The 11,798-nt window shown below is 36.1% G+C and overlaps 1 protein-coding gene across 6 annotated transcripts in view; it reads left to right on the forward strand.

The window, feature by feature from the left end:
- Tanc2 (tetratricopeptide repeat, ankyrin repeat and coiled-coil containing 2) overlaps positions 1–11,798 on the forward strand; it is a 320,134-nt gene that overhangs the window by 79,002 nt on the left and 229,334 nt on the right. The window lies entirely within an intron of this gene.

Raw genomic sequence — 11,798 nt, forward strand, 5'->3', positions numbered from 1 at the left:
CTATTAGTGGTATTGTTTATTTCATGTTTTTACACTATACTATGGTTTTCAGAACAGCTTATATATTTTCAAAAGTATTTATATACCTAAAAGAAACATAGACAATTAACTAGGGAGGTGACTTGTAAGAGAACATCAAAGAGTGAGACTGAATGCTTTGCTTGACATTTGTAACTCTTCTATCAAGTTTGAAGAAGAGGACTTTATAAGTTACTCTTTCTCTGAGATGAATGCTTTTCCAAATTATCACAGCTAATGAACCAAATTCTTACCCTCACCTAATGTCTGTGCCACCCTCCAAGCAGAACCATTGCTCATTGAAACGGTTGGTGAATGACTTTATGGATAGACCATCTTAATACATATACCATTTCTTAAGTGAATATAACCTGTTCTATGTGGACTGAGAATAAAATCACTCACTCAAGCCAAATAGCTTTGGCCATAGCAGGAAGTCTGTATCCAAAAATCGAGCCTACAATTTATTTATTTCTTGGTGCAGCAGAACTATCAATTCTCAGCTTAGCTATGATGGAGGTAATCCTTTGGTGATGTGATTGAGGTACAGCCTTATTACAATGAAATCCAATGTCTAAAAATTGTTCTTATTTTGGGCTTGTACCACAGTAAGAGCCAAGATTTTAAACTCTACTAAATACAAAACAAAAAAAAGACTATATATTTTTGTTCATTTAAGAAAATACTAGTAGTGATGTATTATTTTGAAGTATACAGTTAGTATGTTTGGAGTTATTTAAAATTTATATTGAGAAAAATGTATTTTTACTATTGCTGTAGATGAGCGGCTACATAAGACTGTTAAATTGATTGTTGTTTTATATCAAACAACTTTTATAATACTTATTTTTATTATAATATTTTATAAATTTTAAGGAATATGACAAAAAAGATATTATATGTATTGAAGGGGGGTCTCTGGGAGGAGTTGGGGTACAAAAGGGAAACAGGAATGTGCTTTAATTCTGTTTACTTAAAATATGCTTTTAAATGTTAACAAATTCAGATAAATTTGAAATCATGTAACTTTTCTCATAATGCAATAAAAGTTTAAAAAAAAATTGCAAACCTGCCTGATGAGCATGATGAATCTCACATTGTTCTTTGTTGTATGGTGTAGGAAGTGAATTGTCCCTTTCTCTCATAAGGATGTTTTGAGATATTCAGGTAGGGAGAAGAGGATATATTTTCAAAGTAATTTTTTTCAGTTTTCATTTTCATAGTATACTCAACACAGAAGACTTGTGTGATCCCAAAAGTTTTGGGAATTCAATTCAGTTCTGAGAGTATGGACTTGAGGATGGCACCATCCCATAGCCTGACTGCTCTGTCCCCAAGACTGCTTCTGTTGTCTGCACTTTAGTTCATATTCACAAACTTTGTGGTATCTGTGCTCTTGTTCAACTTGTTATATAAACCTGTATTTCCCTATTATTCTCTTTGGGTTCAAATAATTAGCATCAATTATTGTTTACTGACCTCAGAGAAATAGTTATGTTTGTTAGTTCATTGTAAGTGACATTAGAAATAGCAGAGATGAATAGATAGATGCACAGAGTGGAAAGGGTGTGGGACTTCTTTGCCCTCTTACTGGATACTGCTCTCCAGGAACTGCCATGTGTTCAGCTACCTAGACTCTCTCCAAACCCATTCATTTGTGTTCTTTATGAAGATTTCATGACATAGGCTCAGAAGCATGGACAACTATGTCAATATGCGATTGCTGCTAATAGATTGGGATGTATTCTAAAGATGGTAGGCAGGGATGGGAAATCCTGTCTTCATCAGTTACTCTCCCTCCAGCATACTAGGTAGAGTTCCTCTAGACCAGTGGTTCTCAACCTTCCTAGTGCTGTGACACTTTAATACAGTTTCTCATGTTATGGTGACCCCAACCATAAAATTATTTTCATTCCTACTTCATAACTGTAATTTTGAATTGTAATGTAAATATCTGATATGCAACCACTGTGAAAGAGTTATTTGAGATCCAAAGGAGTTTGACCCACAGGTTGAAAACTACTACTGTAGATCTTTGAGGAGGGTCTTCTGATCTACTGTAGGACGAAAGTAGGTCAGAGACTTGTGCGTGTATGTTGGGGGGAGGTGTTAGAGTATCTATAGCATATTTTGAAGAAGAGAAATCCTGTGGTCTGCCTTGGAGAGGGAGGTGCATACCAGGAACTATGAATGAAAACCAACACACACACACACACACACACACACACACACACACTAGTATCATATTTCCTTGTCTCACTGAAACTTTAAACCCTTGGAGCAATGTGTCCCTATTTCTTGGAGTCCTTGACAGCTACAATTTTGTTCTTTTAGTTAGTTCAACATTTTTTAGCTTCTACAATAAATGAGATAATATAGTATTTTTCATTCTGGGCGTGATATACTTTAGTTAGCAGTGTCCATGTTTGTTGTAAATGACAAGATTTATTGTTTTTAAAGTCTGAATAGTAGTGCTTTGCAAGTTTTTTTTTTAATCCATCCATCCATTCATCCATCCATCCATGAGCACTTTAGTTGATTCTGTATCTTACTTACAATAGGTAACAATGCAATGAACATGGAACTACAAATATCTCTTGCATATAGTGATTTAATTGATACACTTCACTTGGAAGTACAGTTTTTAAGTTTTGAGGAAGCTTAATATTGTTTTCCAAAATGTCTAAAGTTGTATTTTGTCTGATACAGCTAGTTGTTGTTAGTTGTATCAGACTAACATCCAAACAATTTTTAAAAAGTCTATCATAACTATAAAATGTCCTCATATATATTGAGTAAAGACTTTCAGTGTGACTGCCTCTGGGTTACTAATACCCCCATCAGTAAACCTATACCAGCTCTCTGTAAGTGAACACAACAGTAGAGTAGCCAACCTGCTTTCCTTTGGTTACTGTTTATACACAGTTTTCCATTCCTTCAATTTCAGCTTATTTGTGTCCTTACTGTTAAAATGAGTCTCTCTTCAGGCAGCATACAGTTAAGTTTTTTCCCTCCATTAAGTACTTTTTGTCTGTTGATTGGAGAGTTAATATTTATATAGCTGTTGATAGATATTGAATTACCCTTGCCATTTTGTTAGTTTTCTGACTTTTATAGTTCCTTTGTTCATTCTTCTCTTGCTACTTCCTTTGATATTTTATTAATATTATTTTCTCAAGATACTCTTTCTCTTCTGTGTTTACTTACTACTTTTTTCTTTTTGACTACTATAAAGTATCTTTAGTTTATTTTAAGCTGATAACTTCAAACACATAAAGAATATATACTTTAATTTCTCATTTTAATACCATAGTTTCTAAGTTATAAACCATTACTAAGATTGTTATAACTGTTATTAATTTTACACAGTCAGTTTACCAGTAATGTAATAATAATAAATCATGTGAACATGGATATATCCTTGGAGGGAACTTATTGCTGAAATGCTGCCTTTGGCCTGCAGGCAGCTATTTTCAAAGTATGATAACTAAGTATTTTTAAAATATTTTTATCTTAACTTTTTAAAAAGATTTTTTACTTATTATTGTATGTAAGTACCCTATTTGCATCTATACCTGCATGACAGAATAGAGAATTAGACAGAAGAGGACATCAGATTAAACAGACAGTTGTAAACTACCTTGTGGTGCTGGGAATTAAACTCAGGACCTCAGGAAGAACAGCTAGTACTTTGAGCCAGTGAGCCAGCTCTCCAGCCCTGTGTCTTTTGTTTATAATTAAAAGTTATTTATCTATCATCATTACAGAATCAGTGTATTCTAAATTTAGAATCTTCTAAAGTTAGAGTCTTCTTTTACAGATTTATATATTTGTTTTTATGTTGTTTTTTAACACAACTCAATTTGATGATTTCCCTTTACTTTTTATAAGCTAGGTTTAGTGGTGATGAACTTACAGCTTTTGTTTATATGGGAAAAGTTTTATCTCTCCTTTGTTTCTGAAGGACTGAAGTATTCTTGGTTAGCAGTTTGTTTTCTTTCAGAACTTTGGACATTTCATGGTAGTTAATGTCTTTTCTATGGGATTTTTATCAACCACTGACACAGGAGTTTCTTGCTAATGTAGGATGGAGGTAGATTTCAAGGCCAGCCTGGATTACATAGACAGTATCTCCAAAACAAGACTGAAATACAGTGAAGCATGATGACCTATACCATAATCAAAATAAGCAACAATGAAAGCAAAATACAAACAAAGATCTCTTTGTCTTTGCTTTGAGAATATAATTATAGTATGTCTTGGTAAAGGTATCTTTATATTAGATGTTTGGACTTCATGAGTCTATGGACTTTTTCTATTACTGTTTCTTTAAGTAGATGTTCTTTACTCCTTTCTCTTCATGTGTGCATTGCTCTGTTTTGTAATACTCCTTGCATCCTATGTTCCCTCTTTTTGTCAGGCTGACCTGTAAACTCACTGATTCCTTCTTTTCTTTGATTAAATATGCTCTATGAAAATTTTGAATTCAGTATTGTGCTGATTAGTTCAAATTTTAATGATTTATTTTGAGACAGCTTTTCACTGTATAGCCAAGGCTGTTTTAAAACTCTTGTGATCCTTCTTCATCCTCCCACCAAATGGTATGTTTAGAGGTATGTAATACTGTGCCTGCCTCATATGTGAGTCTTTTTTTCTTTTCTTTTTTTTTTTTCTGTTTCTTTGTCAATTTCTCATTTTGCTGAAGTATTGTTTTCCTGATTTCATTTTGTTTTCTGTGTTTTCTTGAGGCTTGCTGAACTTCTTTATGATTATTATTTCAAAGTCTTGATCAAGTAGTTCATAGTTCTGTTTATTTAGGATTTTTGTTTTGTTTTGTTTTTTTGTTTTTTTGTTTTTGAGACATGGTTTCTCTGTCTAGCACTTGCTGTCCTGGAACTCACTCTGTAGACCAGGCTGGCCTCGAACTCAGAAATCCGCCTGTCTCTGTCTCCCAAGTGCTGGCATTAAAGACATGTGCCACCATTGCCTTGCTATTTAGGATGTTTTTAAGTTTTGTTCCTTTGGTGGTGCCACGTACCTCATTCATTACCCTTATGGCCTTGTATTGGTTTTATGTTTGGAGAAGTAGGCACCTATTCTGCCTCTTATAGATTGGCTTTTGCTGAGAAAGCTCTTTACCATTTAGCTCATGCAGACATTCTAGTCAGGCTGTCTGGCTGTATCTATGGATAGATAGGTAGGATTGCTGCTAGATTTTCTAGAAAGGTGCTAAGTACTTGAATCAACAGGTTAGTGGGCCATGTTTCTGGGTCTTCAAGGGCTTACTTAGAGCTTGAGTCTGTGTTAAGATTTGGAGAGCCCAAGTCTTACGTCCAGGATGTCATCCCACTCACAAAGACACAGAGATGGAGATCAATGCAATAAACAAGAGGTTTAATAATGATCCAGTATACGCCAGGCAGTGGTGGCACATATTTTAATCCCAGCACATGGGAGGCAGAGGCAAGTGGATTTCTGAGTTCGAGGCCAGCCTGGTATACAGAGTGAGTTCCAGGACAGCCAGGGCTACACAGAGAAACCCTGTCTTGGAAAAACCAAAAAAAAGAAATTAATAATAATAATGATTCAGTATACTGGGGTCGTCCCGCAATTGGGGCAAAGGTGACCTTGAGGAACAAAAGCATACACTTTTTATACCCTTTCAGAACATAGGTTTACAGCATGAGTTGGTTATCTCTCATTGGTGGAGCTCATTGTTTGTTGTATACATTGCCCTTTGTGCCCCAGGTGAGGAGGAGATACCAGGGTGAGATCCACCCCCTACTGGGGACATTTCCTGGAACCAGGCATTACTCCCTGCAATTAGGGCATCTCCTGGGGATGGATGTTTATTCAGCAAACTTTTTTTGAAGCTCTCTGACTTTAAGCTTAATGGACATTCCTGGCTTCCTGGTATTTTTATGAGGTGTCCCAGTTTGCTCAATTCTTACATTCCCCCCTTTTCTTTTGGGAACATCTCAATCCTGAGATTATGCGTTCTACTGCTGTATCTCATCTTAGTTCACTTCCTGATATCACTGCCTTAGCATCATCATCTGTTCTGTACTGACAAATTCTCTAATGAAGGTAACCAAACAATTTAGAATGCAGGGGCCAAAGGTAAGTAATAACAGGAGTATAATTAGTGGTCCTAGAAGTGTAGAGACCAAAGTTGTGAACCAAGGGGCGGAATTGAACTAAGTTTCAAACCAACTTTTGCCTTGAGCTTTTTCTCTTTTCCTTTGTTCTAAACCCTCTCTAATCTTAGCTAAATTGTCCTTGACTCTTTCTGAGTGGTCTATGTAAAAACAACACTTCATCTTTTAGTGCAGCACACAAGCCTCTCTCTTTAAAGAATAACAGGTCTAATCTTTGGCCTTTGGGGCATTCTCTCACCCAATACCCTTTCTCCTTGCAGTATGCACACTGTTCTCTAGCCAGGAATTCTCTTCTTTTGCCAGGTACTATCTTACTGGTTCTTGAGGCTCCTTAGCTTCTCTTCTTTCCTGTCTCTTATCTCTCTTCAGCTCTCTAGCCTCTTATTCTTTCTGTCTCCTTTCTTCTAAACATTTTGGGGAAAGTCTGGACCATTCATGAATTTAGGATTTTCTTTTCCTCTGGTATCTGCTAGTTAGAGCTTACTTCAGCTAAGTGGCACCAGGGTACAGACAGAGACATCTTCAATAAGAGCTTTCTAGTTCTGATTTGAGGAATGGAAAAAGAGTATTTCTCACACAGGGAGATCATATAGAAGTCCTCTGTAACCTCCCTGTTTTCTTTTCTTCTTGCCTATCTTGTTATTGAAGGTGAGAACCCACATAAGTAAAAATTCTGAGAGGAGAACCATCTCTAATAGTAGAGCTGTTTACTACAGCCCATTTTCTAAGAATACCAGAATCTAGAACATATTGAAGACTGTAGAGAAGGAGACCTCAGGGAAATTAGATGAGAAAGTTATAAACGCCAAGGTTCACACCTAATTTTTACTGTAGCTCTGACCCTAATTATCATATGAAAGAATTTTAAGATTGATCCAAGAGATCACTGACCAGAACACAGAGCAACCACTGGGTGGCAAGATAAGTGAGAATAACTGTGAATAAAAGCTTTCAAAAATGGAGCTCACATTTCCCAGATAAAGAAGTCTTGAGGCCCCAGGGAGTCGGGAGGTCTTGTGGGATTAGGGGAGATAGCCTCTTGGAGATGGAGGGGGAAAGCGGGAAATATGGGATGAGGAAGAGTCAGAGGGCAGACCAGGAGGGGGATAACAACTGGACTATAAAAAAATGTTAAAGAATAAAAGAAAGAAAGAAAAAAGAATTGAATCATAATTTAAAATATTGAGATTGCTCACATTTAATCTAAAATTACACATAAAGATTAACAAATTAATATAAAATTGATGTATAGAGAACTAGGAAATACCAGTTTATAAAGGAAAAGATGAGATGTTAATATCTGGGTGAGTCAGTGAAATTACTGGACAAAGATGACATAAAAATGTTTGACCAGCAATTATGTGAACTTTCTAAAAATGAATAGGAAGACAAAAGTTTTAATAAGGAAATAGAAGACACCAGAAGGAATCTCATAGAAAATTTAAAACTAAAATATAATAACCAAAGGAAAAAAGGTACTTTGTAGGGTCATTAACAGAATAGAGCCAGCACAGGAATCTTTGACCTTGAAAGCATATAAGTACAAATTATCAAGATCTAAAGAGAAACAAACAAACAAACGGGGAAGCCTTAGAGAGATGTAAAACAGAAACAGAAGGTCAACATTTGTGCCATTGTAGTTCTCAAAGAAGAGAAATAGAAATATGATAAAACATTATTTAAACAATGGCTGAATATTTGTCATGTAACTTTTCTCATCATGAGTTTGCCTTAGCCCTTCACATCTATGTCCACTTTAACGAAACGTTCCTCCATGTGTTTGCCACAGAAAAACACCATCCAACCAACTTTCCAAAGAACCCTTGAGTTTCCACTTCATAGCATTGTATCGGAAAGCCCAGGGTAGCTGACATCTAAGCCTTGAGTAGAAAACCTTTTTGTTTTGTTAGTGTGTGGTACCTGATTTGGATGACAGCATTGGCAGCACACCAGTGGCAGGTGATGGGGGAGCTAGCATGCTGCATCTGTAGTCAGGAACCGAGAGCAATGACTATTTGGAACTCAACCCCCTTTTCCTTTTTATTCATTCTGGATTCTAGCCCATGGAATGGTGCTGGAAACATTCACGGTAGGTCTTCTCAGCTCAGTTGAAACTTTGGAAATACCCTCATGGGCATACCAGAGGTGTGTTTCCATGGTGACTTTAAAGTTCAATCACATTAACAATGAAGATCAGCTATCAAGGCCTCCAACTCCCAATCTACTATTTCTGCCTGAGTATCGAGTCTTGAGGTTATAGGCATACACCAAAGTGTATGATAAAACAATTTACCTTAATGTTTTTGAACTCTTGAAAAAGAATATGTTTATGCTATTTAAAGATGTAAGGTTCTATAAATGTCATGCAACATAGTGTTTTCGATTGATAATGTTCCATCTTGTCTTTTGTATCTTTGCTAATTTTCTGTCTGCTTGTTCTGTTATTAAGAGAAGCAGATTGACATCTCAGTCAGTCAGTGTGAATTGGTCCATTTCTTCTGCAAATGTTATGTTCTCCTACCACCAGGGCTCTAGTCTCGTCTCTTCTCTCAGAGACTATGTGTCCTTAGGTACAGCCACTTATAAAACAGGCTTGCCTCGAGGCAGGACTGGAAGAGAAAGGTGAAAGGAGAAGTAGTAGATTTCACTCCTTTTCTTAATCCAACTTGCATGAATTGGTTCTTTCCTTCCACTGTATGGGTCCCTGGGATCAGAACTCAGATTTTCAGATTTGACAGCAAGCTCCTTTATCCACTGAGCCATCTCATTGGCTGCCCCTCTATGTTTGGTATGACATTTTCTTTTTTTCTTTGGATGAATAACTCAAATACCCAATAATCAGTATGCTACAAATATGAGCCAACCAAAACAGATGCATGTCCACTTAGAACAAATAAGTAATAGCAGACACCACCATGCCGTGTGATAATCTGCTCTAACTGTGATAGTATCAGTTTCATGTTTCTTCTTAATAGAGGACATGCGAGGTATCTGGTGCATTGTGACAGTGTCTTTTTGGCTTGAGAGTTTTTCCTGTGTGGTACTAACATGCTCCCATAGCCCACTCTCTCATACATACCCATACTTTGGTCCAGTTTAGGGGCAGAGACCTCTGATGTCTTCTGAACCACATACAGGTGGGAAGATGGGAGCTGAGCCTGACCACTTGTGCTTCACTTACTCAGATTGTTGTCCTTGGATATTGCTCCTTACATTTCTTCCTGATGTGTTTAAACCAAACCTGGTAATAACAGTGAACTACAGTTATACTGTTATCTTCATAGACGCGCTTTGATCAGGGCTATAGTTTCCTCCATCTACTTGCATATTTTTCTGTTTTCTACTTTATTTTATTATTATTTTATGTGGTGTGGGTGTTTGCTTGCATGTATGTCTTTATACCACATATATGCCCAGTTTGAACAAAGCCTAGAAGATGTTGTTGGATTCCCTGGAACTGGAGTTCAGACAGTTATGAGCTGCCATATGGGCACTAGAATTGTATCACCATACCTAGGTTACATTATTCTCCACAAGAAAATACTCTTGTCTTTGTATTACTCTACAGCACTTTTTCTATTGGTTTGTTTCTTTGTTTTGAAATAAGATCTTTCTCTGTAGCCTGGCTGACCCAAAATTTGCAATGTAGTAGACCAGAGAGGCTTTGACTTGTTATGAGCCTCCTGATTGTGCCTTTTGAGTGCTGGGATCTGTAGACAAGCACCAAGTATGCCTGGCTGTGAACTTTTGGTAGTATATATTTAGAACCTCTCCATTCTGATTTTTAAATTATGAAATTGTTTATTATTGGTTATATTTGAAGACTCTGAACTTAATAATTCCCCTTGAAACATCTTTATATGTAGTCCTATTGTATGTCTGACATTCATTCTTGTTGATCTTTTTCACTGTAACACTTTTTCATGATGAAACTAAACTTGAAATTTGCCCTTTTTTCAATAATTCTTTATGATCTTGGGGTGTTAGAGGTGACATTAGAGTGTGCATGGGTATTACCATAGTTGTATTTCTAGTGTTACAATCTCATTAGCTAAAAAATACTTTAACCAAACAATTGCTCCTCCATTCACCGACAGTATCTCATCAGCATTATTTTGTAGGTTTCTCTGGGTTTATAATGGCATATTCAAGGATATATAGATACATACACACATAAATTAGTTTGAATACTTTAAAAAATGAGATGCAGTTTTTTTTCCCTGTTCTCTCTTAAGCAGTATAGCATGGTTATCTCTACAGAATATCCTGAAATGGTTTCTTAAAATTGATACATAATATGTAATGTAAGAAAACAATAATGTATTCTTACCATTCCTCATGTATGTTTACATTTACAAAATTATTTGTAATTATTTATAATTTTTAAAAGTAATTATAACATGCAGTTCCAAGCATATCTTGTGTCAGAACATACCAGACTATTTAGCATTATGATAGTTTGCCTAAATAGCAATAGAAGCCTTGTAGAAGTCAGTCCTTACTTGTCTGTATTTATGAAAAAGAAAGAATAAAAGCATGGCCACCAAGAAAGTTGAAAACCATATTGAATGTATATAGTAGTTTGATTTAAATTATTGTCTGACTTTTTCTAATAGATAATCACAAAAGCCTGAAAGGAAAACAAGACCCTCTATAATTTGTAAAGCTTACATAATTCTTAATGGATGGCAGAGGATGAGGAGCCTGTTAATAAAGCCTGAAGTGAAACTATTACAGAATTTAATACTTATTTTCTTTCATTGGAGGAGCAAGTTGGAATTAGTGTTTTGTTCACAGTAAAAGATTAAAGAGCTGTTTCCCACAAGGGGGCAGAGTAAGACAACTTGAAAACTTAACAGTATAAAATATATGTATGGTAGATAAATAAAGTATCAAAATTTACTTAAAATACGTAGAATTATTAGGAAGGGGGAATAGCAGGAGCCAGAAATGAAGAACAGAGAGGTGGCTCACAGATCATTTCATGAGTGATACCATGTATGCAGCTTGATTATGTAGCTGTTCTCCACTGCATGTGTGAAGCCCTTCCATGCTGGACACTTTGCTATGGCTATCATCAGTATAGTGTTGCTGCAGTTCACACTGCTGAGTGTATGTTTAAGTTCTTCCTTCTTAATGAGTCCATTGGACAGAGGTAGGAGTGGGTAAAGAGATTGGTTGAGTCCCCAGATCAGGTTGTTTTGTATACTGTGTTGGGCAGTTCCTTCTCTGAAGTCTGCTCTTTGGCAGGCATTTACATGGGGCATGAATTACTTTGATAGTTTGTGCTCTTTTAAAGACTTCTTCATTTTTTTAATCCCCAAATCTCTTTGTCATCACTTCATTTATCTTTCCAAGTTCCACATAGCCCTTGTTTCATTCTACACTATCTACAAGTCAGTATCTAATGATAATACCTCTGTCAATTTTCTTTAAAAGGTAAATGAACAGTCATGTGCCTAGCTCAAGTTTCTGCCATGGGAATGAACGGTTCCCTTCAGAATGACCTTTCTTCTCTAGTGTGGATCTATTGTGCCATTACTATATCTACAAGTCATGTGAAATGGAAACTTAAGGTGAATATTAAGTGGATAATGGAGATACTTTTTGCCACCTCATCAA

The sequence above is a fragment of the Mastomys coucha genome, unplaced genomic scaffold (genome assembly GCF_008632895.1).
Source record: "Mastomys coucha isolate ucsf_1 unplaced genomic scaffold, UCSF_Mcou_1 pScaffold5, whole genome shotgun sequence".
Taxonomy (NCBI): domain Eukaryota; kingdom Metazoa; phylum Chordata; class Mammalia; order Rodentia; family Muridae; genus Mastomys; species Mastomys coucha.